At 53.0% G+C, this 18,579-nt stretch overlaps 1 protein-coding gene across 18 annotated transcripts in view; it reads right to left on the bottom strand.

The window, feature by feature from the left end:
* The window catches only part of CTIF (cap binding complex dependent translation initiation factor), a 297,589-nt gene extending 279,598 nt beyond the window's left edge, over window positions 1-17,991 (bottom strand). For 4 of the 18 annotated variants that reach the window (XM_045457969.1, XM_045457984.1, XM_045457985.1 and 1 more), the window contains exon 1: window positions 17,680-17,885. The gene's annotated coding sequence lies outside the window, so the exon portion shown is untranslated. Of the gene's footprint in view, window positions 1-16,673; window positions 17,223-17,679 lie in introns of those variants that run through there. The other 14 variants (XM_045457974.1, XM_045457979.1, XM_045457973.1 and 11 more) reach the window with 8 other exon arrangements.
* Between the last annotated feature and the right edge of the window lie 588 nt (window positions 17,992-18,579).

Below are 18,579 nucleotides of genomic sequence, written 5' to 3'. Positions count from 1 at the left end.
AGGGTCCAGGTTGAGTCGTCCCAGCTGACACCGGGTGGAGGCAGAGGCCAGCTGCACCTGTCGGGCACTGCCCAAATTGCAGACTCTTGAGCAGAAGGGAGGGCTGTTACCGTTTACGTCACTCAATTTTAGGGTGCTTTGTTACACGGCAATAGAAACTAGAACAGGCAGTAAACATCCACCATTTGCTCGGGTCACAAAGCTACTTCCACAGGTAACACAGGCAACTATTCTGTTGTTTGTTAGGAATTTGGGGGATGGGATGGGAAGGGCCCCTGATTTCACACCGTTATATTAATAAAGGAGTATGATGTTGTGATTTATGATAAGAAATATAGATTCGGTCACCTACCGTTCCTAGCACAGAGTTCCTAAATCTCTTGGAATTTAAGAGAGAAAAAGGCGTCTTGTTATTCATAAGCCCCTTTCCGCCCAAAGAGGGTTTATGGTAATGAGGGAACTCTTGGAAAGCACCTAAGGATGGGGCAGGTTGCCAGGGAAATAACCACGTGATTAGAAAGTGGGAACTTTCAGTCCTACCCCCTGGCCTCCGGGAAGGGAACAAGGGCTGGAGGTTGATCAGTGGCCAATAGCCAATGATTTGATCAACGGTGCCTATGTGATGAAGCGTCCTAAAAACCTACAGGATGGGGTTTGGAGAGCTTCCAGTTGGTGGGCACATGAAGATTTGGGGAGAGTAGCATGCTCCTAGGGGGCATGGGAGCTCTTTGCTCTTTCTACGTGCCTTGTCCCACGCGTCTCTTCCGTTTGGCTGTTCCTGAGTTACATCCTTTTAGTTCTGTGAGCCGCTGTAACAGATTAATCAAACCTAGGGAGTGCGGTCACTGGAACCTCCAATCTGTAGCCAGTCAGAGGCGTCTGAATTTGGTGTGTGCGTTGGGGGAAGGTGTCTTAAATGACTAAACCCTTAACCTGTGGGATCTCTGGGGCAGGGAAGGGGGTGTGTATATCTTGCAGGACTGAGCCCTTCTCCTGTGGGATCTGACCTTATCTCTGAGGCAAGGGGGTGTCTTGTAGGACTGAGCCCTTCTCCTGTGGGATCTGATCTTATCCCCACGTAGACAGTGTCAGTATTGAGCTGAACTGCAGAATACCCAGCTGGTGTCAGAGAATCGTTTGGTGGTGGGGAAACCCCATACACACATCGTATTGGGAACATAGGAGCTAAGATATTTGGGAGGAAACTAAAACGAGAAAATACGTCTCAGGAGGTAGGGCCAATATATTTTATCACAAAAATCTTTTTGATTTGTATAAGCACATCAACAAATTTGAGAATGAGACCCTAGAGTCCCGATTCAGATATAAGATGACAATCGAGAGAAATCCTGATTTCAAATATTCAAATGCATATCCTGATTTTTGGTTCAGAAAATATGGTCACCGTTGCTCACAAGGCAGAAGAGACTACTCTGGCCTAAAAATGTTGAGTCCCGTGTTACAAGTGGTGATCTCCACTTCAAGATAGATAGATAGATAGATAGATAGATAGATAGATAGATAGATGAAATAAAACAAAACTATGACAGGTTTATTGGAACGAGTTAGATCTAAAATGTACCCCTTAGTTACCTCTAGACAAGAGTATTTATTATTGGTTGGGAAATGGATGTCAAATAGAACACTCTTTATTATAGCACATTAGGTGCTAAGATCTTTCCGACAATTAAATGTACTAACTGCCATTGTGTTAAAGTTATTCAGGTGCCAATTAAGAAGTTTCTGGTTATCTGGGTGCCTGGGTGGCTCTGTTGATTCAGCATCAGACTCTTGGTTTTGGCTCAGGTCATGATCTTGTAGTTTGTGGGATCAAGCCCTGCATCGGGCTCTGTGCTGTCGAGAAACCTGCTTGGGATTCATTCTCTCTCTCTCTCTCTCTCTCTCTCTCTCTTTCTGCCCCTCTCCCACTAGCACACACGTTCATGCTCTCTCTCTCAAAATAAATAAACTTTAAAAAAAGAGCAGTCTCTGGTTATCCAAATGCTGGATAACAGAAGTCATGGTTTAAAAGTCTAAACTTGGGGCGCCTGGGTGGCGCAGTCGGTTAAGCGTCCCACTTCAGCCAGGTCACGATCTCGCGGTCCGTGAGTTCGATCCCCGCGTCGGGCTCTGGGCTGATGGCTCAGAGCCTGGAGCCTGTTTCCGATTCTGTGTCTCCCTCTCTCTCTGCCCCTCCCCCGTTCATGCTCTGTCTCTCTCTGTCCCAAAAATAAATAAACGTTGAAAAAAAATTTAAAAAAAATAATCTTTAAAAAAAAAAAAAAAAAAAAAAAGTCTAAACTTGTTGAAGCGCCTGGGTGGCTCAGTCGGTTAAGCGTCCGACTTCAGCTCAGGTCATGATCTCATGGTTCATGGGTTCGAGCCCTGTGTCAGGCTCTGTGCTGACAGCTCAGAGCCTGGAGCCTGTTTCAGATTCTGTGTCTGCCTCTCTCTCTGCCCCTCCCCCATTTGTGCTCTGTCTCACTCTGTCTCAAAAATAAATAAACATTAAAAAAAAATTTTTTTAAGTCTAAATTTGCAAAAAAAAGTCTAAATTTGGTTTTGAAAGAAACTGGAGACTATATAAAAGGGCTCTTTGCTTTAAAAAAAATATTTACTAAGATTGTCTTTAGTTAATGACCATCTTTTGTGAATACAAATCACAATCATATATCTAAATGTTTCATATGAATAAATATTTAGGAACCCACATTTGTTACATGAGAAGAGGTAGCCTTGGGCTGAAATGGGACATGTATTATTCAAAACTATCCTAATGCCAGGTGACATAAACCCAACCCAAACTTGCTTATGCAGTCTTTCCCACAATTCACCACCTTGGAGTTGTCTGTCGTACTCGTCTACCAGTTGTAATATTATTATTGACCCTGTCCTGACTTTTTATTAAACTTAGCGTCCTGTTAAGCAATAATGAAATCACAAGTTCCATGTACTAGCTTTTTTTTTCCTTTGGTGCACATTTAAATGTTTAAAATTTTGTACAAGTTTTAATTTTTTTTTTATAAGTCATAGATATTCAACTGAAAATCAGCCTACACTCCATCAGTAGTTTGAATGCCTTACTTTAAGGTATTGAAGTCGGCGGCGGGCGGGGGAGGGGCTGGTTACTGAATGGAGAACCAGCCCTTAATTTGTTTTCTCACTGGACAGTGTGCTATGTGACCTTGGCCAAGTCACTTTGGTCTCTCTTGCCTCAATGTCTCCATTGGAAAAAGCACATTAGCCCTGCCGATTCCCCAGCCAGTTCCCAAGAACACCAAGAATAATAACTGGGTGGCTCAGTCTATTGAGCATCTGACTCTTGGTTTCAGCTCAGGTCAAAATCTTGCGGTTCATGGGTCAGAGCCTCGCATCAGGCTCTGAGCCAACGGGGTGGAGCCTGCTTGGGATTCTCTCTCTCTCTCTCTCTCTCTCTCTCTCTGCCCTTCCCCTGTTTGCTCACTCTCCCTTTCTCTCTCTCTCAAAAAAATAAATAAATGAGTAACAAATAAAGAGAATAATAACCCTTGATGCGGCCGACAACAGCACAGACCAGGTGATAATGGACAGTCGCGTCCACAGCAATCAGGCCTGCTCTGTGTCCATTCACCCACTGGGACCTGAGGGCCTCTTCTCGGCCCTGAATGCTAGAGTCAGAGCTTGGGATTCTGGAACTATGGAGGTCATAAGCAGGCCGTGGGGGAACTGGAAACTTGACACTTAGTACTTTTCTGGTTCTGAAATCCATTACAGATACGTTAAGTAAACTTGCCTCTAATGAGGTCACTAAAATCACTAAAGCCCTATGAGGACAAACCAGGAGCTGGGCTATCAGAGGTTAAAACCAGGTCCCTGAGTGCCCACAGGCAGCCCAGCCAACCTCCTTCCTGTTCTTATGCCCCATCTTCAGCCTGCAGAACCCCGGAACGATGCCATCCCGCTGTCCTCACCTTTATCCTCACGTGCCATCTACCTGGGTCAAACGGAATGTGGAAACAAGAGCAGGCTAAGGATGCAGCAGTCTTTGGCTCAACCTGGGCTCCCCAGCTTCTGCCGCCGTGGCTGGTTTCTCTCTGGCATGAATAAAGCCGCAGTAGGCCACATTTGTTTCACCCAGAGGAAGGAAACACATTAAATCACTCCCCAGCAACACTTACCCCAAACGGTTCAAGGGATCTAACTCAAAGCCCACCTCCTTAAAAGATCGAGAATGGGCCCTGGCAGGGGGAGGAGATAATTTCCACCTTATTGAAAAAATTAATTCTGGGGGAGCCTGGGTGGCTCAGTCAGTTGAGTGTCCGACTTCGGCTCAGGTCATGATCTCGCGGTCTGCGGGTTCGAACCCCATGTCGGGCTCTGTGCTGACGGCTCAGAGCCTGGAGCCTGCTTCGGATTCTGTGTCTCCCTCTCTCTCTGCTCCTCCCCTGCTCGTGCTGTCTCTCAATATAAACATTAAAAAAATTTTTTTTTTAAAGAAAAAGTTAATTTTGTAGGGAAGGAGCAAACTGCCACGCCAGAGGTCCAAATGGCCAAGTCGGGCCGACCCAGGGCTGCCACCTTAGGTGTGGGCAGATGCCAAGGATGACATCAGAGGGATTTTTCCTTTCCTGTGCCAGGCCATGCTGAGCATATAATCCCTACCTCTGGCACTGGGCCTGGCACTGAGAACCTCAGAGTGAGACGATCAGGGGTGTTAGATACTTTCTCATCCAATCCCTGAGGTTACTGAGAGAAAACATCCAGATGTGATGTGCCCAAGGTCACCCAGGTCACTAGTGGCAGACCCGAGACCAGTGACCTTGTCAGATCACTGCCAGGAAACCTCAGCCGAGCCTGTCAGTCTCCGCGTGTGATACTTCAGAGGCACCATGAGAGCAAAATTGACTAAACCACCTATTAGCTGTGTGACTGAGGGTAAATTACTTAACCTCTCTGTGCCCTCATTTGCTCAATGATAAAAGAGAGGGTGTGAAGGCTAATTAAGATAACCCAAGTAAAGTGCTCCCTAAGCAATTATCACTGGAGCACCTCACAAATGTCAGGTTTTTAAAGTTATTGTTAAATTGCCCGCAGGGTTTCGGGAGAAATACCACCTGTCCCATCCCTGGGTTGACAGTCTCCCCTGCTGCCCAAACACAGCCGCTCACAGAGAAAAGTCCGGGTTTTGGAGCCACACGCCTGGAGTTGTAGCCTGGACGAGAAACATTTATTTTCTCACAGTTTGAGAGGCTAGAAGTCTGAGATTCAGATCAGCACGCTGGTTTCTTCTGAGTCCTCTCTCCTTGGCTTGCAGATGGCCGCCTCCTCCCTGGGTCCTCACCTCCCAGGCGTCCCATCTCCCCTGTGTCCTTATCGCCTCTTCTTTTAAGGGTACCAGTCGTGTTGGTTTAAGGCTCGCCCACAGGACCTCCTTTTACCTTAATTATCCCTTTAAGGGTCTTATCTCCAAATACAGTCACACTCAAGGTACTGGGGGGTGACAACTCAACCCCTAACAGCAGGGTGGATTACCTTTCTTCCTCTTCAGGAAGGATTATGCAGAGAGCCATAAATGCTCATCCGGGCACCATGCCGTGCCACGATGCACTGGTCTTAAATCTGGAGAGATGGCCAAAATGAGCAAGCTGCCTCTCCTCACTCTGCAAATATGTACTTTGCTTGAAAAAAATGTTTTTTCATGGAGCATGGACCCTGTGGCAGGCCGTATGAGCTATCCGCAGATGACTCAGACTAGGACAGTACTGAGGTGCTTATGATCTCAGAGAACAGATCAGATGAGGCCCCAAGGGATGATGGGAGTGATGGCAAGGGCTAAGTGCCCTAAAGATTCACAGACCAAGCGCTGGGGTGGAGGGGAGGACAAAACTGACCAGAGGAGTGGAATGTGAAAGAGCTCTGCAGGGATGGATTTGCCCCAGGGGACAGGGCAGGCAGCCACAGCCCAGGCTGTTCATCTGTATGAAGGGGACAGCGGTCTGGGGAGAGGAAGACAGTGTCCTCCACTAGGGTCAGAGTTCCGAACCAGCACAGGCAAGAGAACTGACTCTGCAGGACCAAAGGTATCCACGCCACACTAAGGAGCAATTGCCTCTTTCAGCCTCACAGCTACTCTCAAAGGTGACCACTGTCTAGCATCCACTGGCCGGAGCCTCAGCCCCTCAGGCATCTCTAGCCCTGCTGTCTGGGCCACCGGCAACAGAGGTTCCCCGCCTCTGGACAATTCTGTCCGCCAGGGTTCTCTGCCTGGCCCTAGCGGTGGGAAAGGAGAGGGGCTATTCGGGGGGAGGGGGCACAGAACACAGCTACTGAGGCCACGCAGAAGGCATCGCGGGACATCCGGGGTCCTAAGCCCCAACAGTCCCCATGGGTTAAGGGATAATAATTACTAGGAAAGGCAAAGCGATAGTGAAAGGAAGCAGATCAGTTGCCAGAGCCAGGGGGTGCATTTTTTTATGACTCCAATCATATTGAGGTATAAAATATTATTTCTCAATAAGGGCTGACAACCCCCCAAATAAGGAAATAAAATCATATTTTTAATTTGTTAGGGCAAACATTAATCAGTGCTCACCCGACCATCACTCTCCTCCCCTTGCAAGCAGCCTCACCTCTTCCTGTAGATGAGGCAGAAGGCACCAAGACTTGCTCTCAGCCTCCGCGGAGCTGAGGCAGGAGCATTAACACATTTCCCTTCAATGGGACTTGCTAGAAATTCTAGCACGGGGGTTCTGAGGAAGGTTGCCATGCTTGATAAATTCAAACACAAGGAGAAACTCACTTTCCTGCCCGCCCTCAGGTACGGTTACATGAGAATGTGACGTATGGAGCAGGGGCAGCCGTGCTGTGACCATGAGGGGACAAGCCTGAGGACAAAGGCCAAAATGCTGACAGTGGTGGCCTGTAAGGTTAGAAGGAGTCCTTGAAATGATTACTGACCCACTGAATTAACCAACTCTAGAACCCCTACCTTCAGACTTCCGGCTGTCAGTCTATACACACTTGATTTTTTAAATGGTGCTTTTTTTTTTTTTTTTTTTACACATTTACTTATTTTTTTTTTTTTAATTTTTTTTTTTCAACGTTTATTTATTTTTGGGACAGAGAGAGACAGAGCATGAACGGGGGAGGGGCAGAGAGAGAGGGAGACACAGAATCGGAAACAGGCTCCAGGCTCCGAGCCATCAGCCCAGAGCCTGACGCGGGGCTCGAACTCACGGACCGCGAGATCGTGACCTGGCTGAGGTCGGACGCTCAACCAACTGCGCCACCCAGGCGCCCCCACATTTACTTATTTTTGAGAGAGAGCAGGAGGAGGGGCAGAGGGAGAGGGAGAGAATCCCAAGTAGGCTCTGTGCTGACAGCGTGGCTCAACCTCACGAACCGTGAGATCATGGCCTGAGCCGAAATCAAGAGTCGGACAACTGAGCCACCCGGGCGCCCCTAAACACCTTGTTTTTGAAGCCCTGTCAGTCCGGTGTTCTTTTGCCTGTAGCCAAAAACATCCTACAAGCCAGGTGGTTTTCATCTGTCCAAACTTGCACCCCCAACCCCAAAACCGAGATCGCGGTGAAATGGATCACAGAACCTTGCAGCTGTTAACGGAGGCCCAGCAGCATGTCGAGTCCCCAGTCCCCACGGAAGATGCTATCCTCTCTAGCCCCTAAGCAAACTGGGACAACAGCTGCCAGTTTCTCTGCAGGCACTGCCCTCCATCATCCAATACCTCCATCATCCTACAATATAAATGACCCATCACAGAGCCAGGTGTGACCCACGCATACTTCCCCGGTCCGTGTGGCCATAAGCCCCCACTGGCACAGGGATGGCCTCGTTTGTGTCTACATCCCAACAGGATTATTATTAGCATGCCTTTCACTCTCAAAAGTGTCTGCGTGTGGACCAAAGATTATCGTCGCCCTGTGCGGGCTGCTTCAGCCCACTTTTCTTTCTCCTTACCCAGTACTCCCCGCATTACGTGAATACGAGGCCATTCCGTCTTCTCCACCAGGACGAAGACGGAAGCGGAGACCCTGCCACGTTCCCCGAAATCATCTGTCCCCCGGCAGGTGCCTGATGCACATCTGCTAAACCAAACCAAATGTTAACGGAGGTAAGAGTCTTAAGCTGAGAGGTTCGAGGCAAACCGGGAGAATGGGAGCATAAGGAACAACTTCTGGAGGAGGAAGAGGAGAAACTGGGTGCTTTCCCAGAGTCCCTCACCCTCACCACTGGGCCCTGCCCACGGAGGGTGCTGTGTGAAACCGACAGTGCTTACGTGGACACCCGGCCGGCTGGCACAACCTCGCTGCTCAGGCAACTCGCGCTCCTCATAACTCGACACGGAACCCAGAGACCCCAACCATCCCGCACAGGCAAAGGGGCAGAAGGCCTTGTGCTACCAGAGACGCCCAGGGCCGGGCAGACAGCCCCCAAGGCAGATACGCTCCAGCTCCAAGAAACACTCCGATTGTGAATACCATCCTATTTGGTGACACTCCAAGATGTGGCTTCTCCAGCCGACACTTTCTTCGTGTCACGGTTCAAACTCCTAAGCATCTCAGCTAAGGACCCACGAATATGGCAAAGGCCTGTGGCTTCTCAGCTAGTGGTGAGATCATGACATTGCCTACCCTGGAGGCAGGCCCTAAAAGGGAATGGCATTGGGAATGTCAGCCCCACCCACTCCGGATGGAACCACACACATTCTTTCGGAATAACTTTGGGGCTCAACTGTCACAACGACCCTTAGGCATGTCCACGTCTCTGCCTCTCTGTCTCTCCCTCACAGAAGTTACTTGTACTTAGCGAGGCGCACAGAGAACGCCTAGCACTGTGTGTCCAGCACATAATAGACACTTGATAAACATCAGCTCCCTGCATCCGATTCCGGAGTCACTTAGACGCTGAAATGGATCCTGGGTGCTGGAGGAAGGAACTCGCAGTGTGTGCTTCTCCCATAAGCACTGAGCCAAAGCTTCTCAGAACTTCTACATCACAGACTGTGCCTATGCAGCCGGCTCAGCTAATATCACACCCATCTGCAAAAACTCCCTCTCTGCTCAGTAAGTTAGAAGGCGAGTTGGCTGGATGCTTTCTCACAGAATCAGAGCTTGACAAATTAAGGCCCTTCCAGTGGAAGCCAACGGGATGGTGAGAGGCCTGGAAAACATCTCTCATAACAGCCAAAGAGGTGATGGGGGGGGGGGGTGGGGGGGGGGAATGGGCAGGGTGCTGCTTGACACTTATATAAGGCCTTTCCAGCAGCAAAAGCCTTCAAATGAGGGAAGGGGCTGCCTCACAGAGCAGTATGCTCCTGGTCGAAGAAAGCACAGGAAAAAGTGCCGAGATAGTCAGGGTTCCCAGATTCCCACACCAGCTAGGAGATGGACTGGGTAACTTGAAGGCGTCTCCAAGTTTACAGGAACACCAGGAACCTGGGCGTGGGGGGGACAAGCGGTGCATGGTCTGGGGGACCAGTAGCAGTTAGAATCTGCGGAGGGCACGCTTAGGGGGAACCCAGACCGAAGCCTTTGTAAGGACTTGTCCTGACTAAATGGCAGGGGAGAACATTCTGGTCTTCCTGGACAGGCTTGTCTGCAGGCTTCTGCTAAGAGATAAGGCCGTGGGGCAGGAAGAGCCCTTCACAGCCCTGCACGCACCTCCCAAAGTATGTAGTCATCTCAGAATGGTTCCCATTGGGGCCTCTCTCCTCCTCCTCCTCACTCACTCACTCACTCAGGCCACCTGGGTCCTTCAGCATCTCTCCAAAGTGGAGGAGACTCAAGTCAGTGAAGGGTGAGGAGTCCCAGAACCTTCCTGGTGCCCCTGGGAGTTTAGAGCCATGGGATGGGGACCCCTGGCCCCTGGAGGGGGCATATATATATATATATATATATATATATATATATATATATACACACACATATATATATACATGCTTTGTATATAAAGCATATAGGCTTTATATGCTAACCCCTCCTCTTGTGGACTCTAGACCACATTTGTCGTGGACATCCAAAGCCCTGACAGGCCTGAGGTATTCTAGTTCCCAGGGTCAATTTTTCCCCACGCCAAATCCAGGCCAAGACCGCCAAGCTCCCCCTCCCCCACTTCCATGCCAACTGGCTGACATCTAGTCCATCCTTTTCTCCAAGCCTGCAAACCTCTGCAGGGGCAGAGGGCCTCTGTTGGGGAGGGCCTTCTGTCCCAACTCCCGTCTCGTCTCCTCTTGTCAGAGCTCAACCCCCTTGGTTCTGAGACCAGTAACTGCCCCTCACACCCCCACAACCACCCTCACCCCCCAGGACCGGCCTAGCCTAAGTGCAAGCTGACTGTCCCCACTCATTTTGGAGTTCCCTGGGGATTTCCCTTACATTCTATGAGCTCAGCTCTTCTTTGAAAGGGTGCTAGTTATATTTCATACAGCGTTTCTAGGTGCTTGGTAACTGGAAGATGTTCAAGATGTTCACTCCACTATGGTGCTAAACACGTTCTCACTCAGTGCTGGGATACCCTCTTTGGACTTGCTCGCGGGAACCGTCCCTGGCTGACCTCCCACCCCAGACACCGAAGTCTGGCCGCATCCCTGCAGATGCACCCATGTCGGTGGGACACCTACCAAGTGCCAGGCACGATCTCAGGCCCTAAAGATTCAAAGCTGCAAGCACTGAACTCTGCCTAAAACGCATCGGCCCTCTAAAAATGCGCTGCGGCAGGAAGAGAAATCTCTGCGATGCTCTCCTATTGAAATCGTACTCTACTATTTGCGCAGGTCTCCAAAAGCTTCTTCGTGGCTTCATGCATCCACATCTGGGAGCAGCTAGGCTGCCCGGCCCTCCCTGCCCTTGGCTCACGGCCCGAGCGCCTGGGACAGGGCTCCGCTCACCACGGCTGTGAAATATGAAAACGCTTCTCCCCCAACTCCAAAGGCTCCCAGCTGAAGCCTGCTCTCAGCTGCCGCGGGATTCTGCCAGCTGGGCCTCCGCATGACACAGCATCCCCGCCCGCCCCGGGCTGCAGCGGCTGGGCCCGGCGTGACAAAGGATTCTCTGACAATGGGAGGAAGAGGTCTTTCATTGTCTACCGGGGTCACACTCCGCAGCGGAGCTTCCTCACTCCCCGAACTGTAGCTCCCCGCCCCCACCCCTCCCTTGGGCTGCTCCCCTGCGCCCGGTGCGGTCAAGCCCGGCTGCACTGGCCTCACCTACCAGCCATTCAAATTCAACACGTCCGACAGCGAGCTCACGCGGTCCTCCCCCTCACCCCAACCTCAGCAGACGTGCTGTGCTCCGGGCCACAAGTTCGCACCCTGGGAGAGGCTGTGAGGCCTCTGTCAGTGAGGCCAGAGAGCCGGGAGGGAGTCTCGGGGACTTCTCCTTTATTCCTCAAAGCTAAGCAACCACTGCAGACTTTAGTCCCCAAATGTTTGTAATGTATAACCTTCCCTCCAGCCCCCTACATGAGGCCCTGGCTCCAGGCCTTATCCCCTGCGACTTGATACTGGATGGAACCTGTCATTGCCTCACTGGCCCAGTGGCCTCCTGGCTCCAGATCGCATTCCCTTCTGAACCACAGCAGCATGCCTCCGTTCGGCCTCGGGCCCCCGTCCACCACGCTCCTCTTGTAGTCTAGAAGCCAAGGTCCTGGGCCGGGCTCACGAAACTCCTGTCTGCCTCTCCACCTTTGAACTTGACCTTGCTGCTGCAATCCCTTCCTTTGCCTGGACAGCCTCAGACCTCCTCTCCTAAGCACACGCTGTTCCTTACCCCTTCTAGCTCCTCTCCAGGCTAATTTCTTTTCATCCATTCGCTTTCGGTGCCTGTGTTGTCTCCCTTAGGAAGCCCTCCCTGATCTGAGGCTTGAACAGGCACCCCTTGACCGTGCTACTCAGAACTCTCTCAACCACTGTGCTCACCACACATATTTCTCCTTTACCATTTTTGAGCCATCGCCCCAACTGAAAACCTATTCTAGGTCCGCCACGACCTCAGACCTACTCCCCAATTCACTTCTTCCACAAAATCATCTCAGCTGGCCCCAGTCCACATGTTAGTGCCATGAAGACCGCCTCCCATACTTTATCCATCCCATCCCTGAGTAAGTTAGTCAGCACTTGGGGCTGATTCCATGCTGGATATGAGCCGACAGTGGACATAAAAAGCTCTAGAAACCTGGAAGCACTCCACTCACAAAACTGTAATGATGATGTGACACGATGTGACATCCTAGCCCTAGGCGCTGGATTTGAAGTCTGAAGACCTGGGTTCAGATCCCTGTTCTACAACTTCCAACTTCCCCGTGACTTGGCGTGTCACTAACTATGGAGGCTCAGAGGCCTCGTATGCAAAATGGGAATAACGCTAACAGCTCCGCGGGGCTAAGATAAAAGGCAGATGCTATCCCCGGTGGGAAATACTTTGCAAACTATAAACCCAAATCAAGTGCAGCGTCCACTGCCCAGCAACCCCCTGTCCACCCCCACCACCCCCACCAGGAGTTCCTGTCCATACTTGAGTCAGGTGGGAGGTCAAATGAAATCTGTGAGTCCCCTTCCTACAAAAATGCTCATGTATGCCAGCTTTGCAAACACTTTCGGGACCTAAGGACCCGGCCAAGGGAAGGGACTAAACTGAAGTGCACTGGAAAGCCCCCAGGCCTGCCACTTCTCACAAATATATGCCCTCATCCAGATTCCTGGATGCCGAAGATGAAAGATAGGGCAGGGAAGGGCAGTCTCAAAGGAAAGGAAGTTCAAGACTAAGAGAGGGCTTCCAGAGCCTTTCCCAGAACCAGAGGAAATAGAGAAGATGTAGCATTCTCTCTGGCAAGTAAGAACCCCGCTTTTTCCAGAAGGCGCAGAAAAAGAAGATTGAACGAGGTATCAAAATCTGGAATTTCTTGTCCAACTCTGCCAAGGGCTCCTGGTGACTTTGGGCACGTCATTTCACCTCGCTAGGTTTCGGGGCCTTCACACAGAGATCAGCTTATTAGGAGGGCCCGTCCCAGCTCTGGGTGCCTAGGATCCGAAGACCTATCTGTTTCCCCCCTGTTCTGAATCACAGCTTTGGCCTGGGTTTAAATCAGAAATTAGAGGCAGAGGTCTTAGCCAGCATGGTGATAATTCAGGGAGAAGGCCCCCATCACAGCGCTGTTCTAAATTGTGTGCAGGATGAGGCAGGAGGGCAGGAGAGTAAAGCCTGAATGTGAACAACTGAGCTCAGGTGACCGTGAGTCGGCCGTGAGGCTGAGAGGTAGAGGATCCCCCCCCCCAAAAGAGCATCGAAAGAAGCCGCCACGTTTCTCGGGTAAGCTATGCAGAAATGCCACCACATTTGGAAAATGCCCAAAAACTGCGATTTGCCCGTCTGTTTGAGCCTCCTGTTCTCTCTCTGGGCTCAGGATTCTCTCTCCATCCCACCTACCACCTCCTGCTTCCTCCTTCATCATCTGAACTGCAAACAACAGAACCTTAAAACAAGGGCAGTGAACCCCAAAACCGAGATGAAACTGTGGAGGACAGTGTCAGGGACCCCAGAAGCGAGGTGGGGAACGAACAGATACGAAGCAGACTCACATTAAAACATCTACACAGACCTGTAAGACAGCAACTACTAAACCCAGGAAGGGCCTGAGTGAGACCTTGACCAAAGTCACAGCGCATCACTGAAGATAGCCTACCCCAGCCCATCACAGCCCGGCAGAGCTGGGGCAGGACCAGGGAGAAGAACTTGTCAGCTCCTCACTGCCCAGCAGAGTAATCTGTTGGTTGACTTTAGGGTCATTTCCCACTAGCTGCCTAACGTCCACCTCAGGACATACCTCCAGGAGGCCCACCTGGGAGGTTACAAAAAGCCCGAAGTCCAGGGTAACAAGGGACAGAAAGCCCTTCTTCCTCTGTTGCTCCCTCCTGCTTTTGCTCTAGAATTGGAACTGGCATCAGGAGTCACTTCCAACCAACATATGTGAAGTTGACTAAGTCCCAGGGTGAGTGCTCTAAAGTATTTATGATTTGTTCTCTCCCGTAGGCTGTGAATCACTCGTTTTATTGCATTACAACTTAGCTGTTTCTACTATACTATCTTTGTGTGCCCCAAACAGAGTACAGTATCTAGCCCAAGGTAGGTGCTCAATAAACATATGCTGGACTTAAAATCCTACATTTATCTCCACAGATAGAATATGTTTTTGGCAGGCAGGGACTGTATGTTCAACTTCCTTTGCATGCACTTGAAGATACAGAAACATGGAGGTGCTCAGTCTATGTTTGTGAATGAGCGGTTGATTAGTTGGCCAAACCTGGTAACTCTCCAGGCTGGGTCTGAGAACCTTCCTGTACACGAACTCTTCCAAGTACCTACAGGCATGTGGGAGCTCTTTGCTCTTTTCAGGACTTCCCTATCCCTGGGGATGCAGGGGGCAGGGAATAGTATCACCTGGGATGAACCCTGGGCTTCTCAGGGATCTACACGTTAAACCAATGGTTTTGAAATCAGTACCTAAAGAATAAACGTTGGGCTCAATAAGGACACTGGATCCATGAACAACACACCCAAACACACCCATACGAATACAGACATGCGTTGCATAAACATGTTTGCCATATGTATTTATTATATGCAGGTGTGATTCTGGTATAATGGATGTATCAAAGCTGATAACCTTTCACCATTAGCAAATTATCAGATGCGTAATAACCAGCAATGCAGACTTCTGCCTTTAATGACTATTCTCATGAGGTCTGGTGGCAAATAAATAGTGTTTTGACAAAGAATAAATACCACTATAATTTACCCCCTTTCTGAGGCTCAGGACTTCCTGGGGAGCCAAGACCTACTCTCAAAAAAACCTCAAACACAGACACCAAAAAAATGACCATTATTTAAATTAAAAGCCATAGGCCGTGAAGAGAAATTACAGGATCACAGAGAGGGGGGAAAAGTAGCCCTTCCCCACTGAGGGGCCCTGGGGGACTCATGGCACTTTTTGAGCCTCAGTGTGGTCACCTGTAAAATGGGGTTACTACCCGCCTACATCACAGGACCCTGCTAAGAAACTGTGATGATTCAAGGGTAGGGGGAAACGCTCTGTAAAGTCAAACAAACACGCTATTTACAGCAATCTGTTAATCACCGATGACACCTTACCCCAGAATGCGCTACAAAATTACTGCCTACCAGCGTACATTATCTAGGACAGTCACTTGACACAGCAGAGGAGATGATCTGTGTGTAAATCGAATCCTGTTTCAAATACTCAAAGGGAGTTTCCTCAGGCAACCCGAGTGCGTCCTGTGGGGGGACTGCACCGCTAACGTTCGTTCGGTGCATTCTGTTCCTGTACAATTGGGTTTTCTTGAAAGCCTGGCAATTTCCTCGCGCTGGCTGAGCATGCTCGAAGCCGGGATTCCTGAGGTTTTCGGCTCAGACCCCGGGCCGGGCAGGAGGAACCGGGCCCGGACAGCCCGCGGCCCCTCCCCGTGCTCTGGGCGGCTCCTTCCTCTCTCCTCCAGCTTCGGCGGCGGCGCTCGTGCTGTGTCACTTTCGCCCTCCTGAGACTCCAGCCGCCGCGGGGCCCGCAGCTCCACCGGCTTCTTCCCAGGGTGCGCCCGCCCCTAGCCCAGGAGATAATCCCCCCGGCCTCAGGGACCCAGAAAGCGACGGCGGCGGAGGCGGGCGGGCAAGCAGGGCAGCCGGGTAGCAGCGCAGGCAGCAGCGCCCGGCTGGGCCGGGGCCAGGGCCGGGGCCGGGCGGGCAGGGCAACCTCCGGCCCCCACGGTCTCCAGGACGAAAAACTGGAAGGGGGTGCGCAGAGCGCGCTCGTTCTGTCCGGGGCCCGCGAGGCAGAGGCGGGCGCGCGCGCACGCGCACCCACAGAGCGCCCCGGAGCAAGGGTCAACCCGAGCGTGTTGGGAGGGTCGGGGGCGGCGACACGCGCGCGCCCGCGGCCCCTCCCAGCCCTGCACCCCACCGGCCGAGCAGGCTGCCAGCCCGGCGGGTCAGGGGGCGTCGGGGACGCGGAGGGACGCAAGGCTTGTCTCCCGCGCCACCGCGCGCCCGGAACTCCCTCGCCAACCCCGCACACACGCAACTGCAGGGGCTCCCGGGTCGTACAGCCGCAGGACCCCCTGTCCAAGTAACCTGGCGCGCGCGTGCGCGGACACACACGACCAGGAGCCCAACTGGGACCACGAGGGGGCTGGCGGGACGATTCACCGGGTAGTCGGGCCCACGCGTGTCCCCACTACACCGCGGTCTGTCCCCCCCCCCACGCCCCGCCCCCCCATACGTGCCAGAGCGGTGTGTACACACACAAACAGCTGGGCGGGGGAGGCGACGCCTCGCTCCTCCGGTAGGGACACACAGGCCGCCGCCAGCCATCCCTCCCCTTTACACGCCGCACCCCCTCCCGGCTCACACCTGCCCCCCAGTCTCAACCCCGAAAACTCTACGAAACCCAAGAGCCAACGCCGACCCCCAATTGTCTTTTAACGTCAGTGGAAAGACATAACCCAAGTCACACCCGCCGTCCCCGGGCCGCCTCCTCCAGATGCACCTAGGCTGGGGCCCGCGGCCCTTGGGGGGGGGGGGGGAGGGCAGACCTCGGTCGCCGCAGACCGAACCGCCGCCCCCCGTCCTCCCTGCCCCCACGACCCGCGACGCGTCCAGGACAGTCACCTGCTCCTCGTCCTGAAGAGCCCGAGCCGGAGCCCACGCCGCGGCCGTTCGGGTCACTCGCCACCGCGAGCTGGCTTTTCAGAGCCTGTCAACTTAACCCCCGCTCCGCCTGAAGGATCTATTCCCCAGGCCCAATCACACCGTGGCGACAGGAATAATAACAAAAAGCCAACAGAATCACCACCGTAGGGAATGTCCAAAGCTGCAACCGCAATGGCTCCACCGATTCGGGTTCCTCATCTGCTCCCATCCCCCGCGCCCCCCGCGGCCCGCGGGCTCACCGGGGACGGAGGGAGGGTGCCGCCTGTCTAGACGACAGACATCCCCGCGCTCGCGGTGACGGGCGCGCACACACCCTCGCACGGCCGCTGCCACAGACACAATCAGTCACCGCGGGAGGGAGGGGCTGCGTGGAGACACTCTCTCGGGGTCCCTCCGGCAGCCGCCAGCGCAGCAGCCTCCGGCCGGGAGTCGCCACGCAGGGCCGCGCTCCCTACCTCGCCGGAGCGCGGTCAGAACAGCTGCAAGTTTGGCTGGTACTAAAGCAACTGCTTGATGCAGCAAATGCGGGCTTCAAAACAAAAGGGAGAGCAATCACGCTCGCTTTCTTCCTCCCCCCGGCTCGGAACCCGGCACATGACAGCGGCTACACCGCGCGGCTCGAGCGCCAGCCGGGCTCCGGCCATGCGCCCCCGAGAGCCCCCTCCTCCCGGGAGCCCCAGGGCTACGACTCCCCACTCGGGCCGGGAGCCCTGAGGGGAAGGGGCGAACCTGGGGAGGGGGCGCGACCGTGGAGTGCGGTCCGCGACACAGAAGGGGTCTGAGCATGGGCGCAGACGCCCGGCGGCCGGGGGCGCAGGGAGGGGGAAGGGGGTTAATTGTTTGGGGCGGTTTTCTCGGATTTATCTATCAGCACGCGCACGTCACGCAGCCCTCCTGGCGGGTCCCCGAATCGATCCGCAGGCTGTACTGACTAAAAGAGGGGGGCGGGCGGGGGGATGCTCACCTCGGGGTTCCTCCGGCCGCCGCTCCGAGCCCGTGTCGGGGGTGGGGGAAGGGGACAGGGAAGGGGAAGGGAGGGAGGAGGCTCGAGAGAGCCTACTCCTGCCTCGAGTTCCGCGCGTCCCGGCAGCGGAGGGGATCCGGCGCCCCAGCGCACAAGCCCAACCGAGAGGGGAGGGAGGGAGGGAAGGGAAAGAGGGAGGGAGGGGCGGGTGGGGGGGAGGGAGTAGAGGAAGGAAAAAAAAAAAAAAAAAAAACGATCCCTGCTCTGACACAGGGAAAGAGAATGTAGGAGAGTGACGTCCCGGCCCCTCCCTCCCCTCCGGCCACGTGCAAAGACTTGAAAGGAAAGAGGGCGGCGGGAGGCCTGCTGGGTAATGTAGTTCGCCTTTCTTTCCCGGGATGGCGGGCCCTGGAGAGCGGGGCGCCGCCGGGACCCCGGGGATGCCGCCGAGACAGCCGAGACAGTCCAGCCTGGCTTCGCCGAAACCCGCCGGCCAACGCTCTCACCCCGCGACGGCGGCGCGGCCCTGAGTGGGGACCTCTGTGTTGGGGGAACGGGGGGCTTAGGCGCGGTCCAAGCTTACAGGGAGACGTTTGGTTTCGGGGGCAGGAACGCTTTAAAGAAGAGGACTTCCGCACTAAAAGTGCAAAGTCTGTCCTAATGGCAGATAAAAGGAAGCTTTGTGTATACACTGGGCGGTCCAAGCGGCGTTATTAATGCTGCGTTCAGTGCTAACGTCTGTTATTGAGATGCATATGTTATAATTAACATTTGAACATCTCTGTGGCAGGGGCGGGATGTTGTAATTAGATATGCACTTTGCAACCGATTAATTTTCCATTGGCCATGCTAAGGGTTGCGATGGGGAACCTGGTGGCTGGGGGAATTCAGTGCAGTGGG

This window comes from Leopardus geoffroyi, chromosome D3 (assembly GCF_018350155.1).
Source record: "Leopardus geoffroyi isolate Oge1 chromosome D3, O.geoffroyi_Oge1_pat1.0, whole genome shotgun sequence".
NCBI classification, from domain to species: Eukaryota; Metazoa; Chordata; class Mammalia; order Carnivora; family Felidae; genus Leopardus; species Leopardus geoffroyi.
This window is presented reverse-complemented; position numbering and strand designations above follow the sequence as displayed.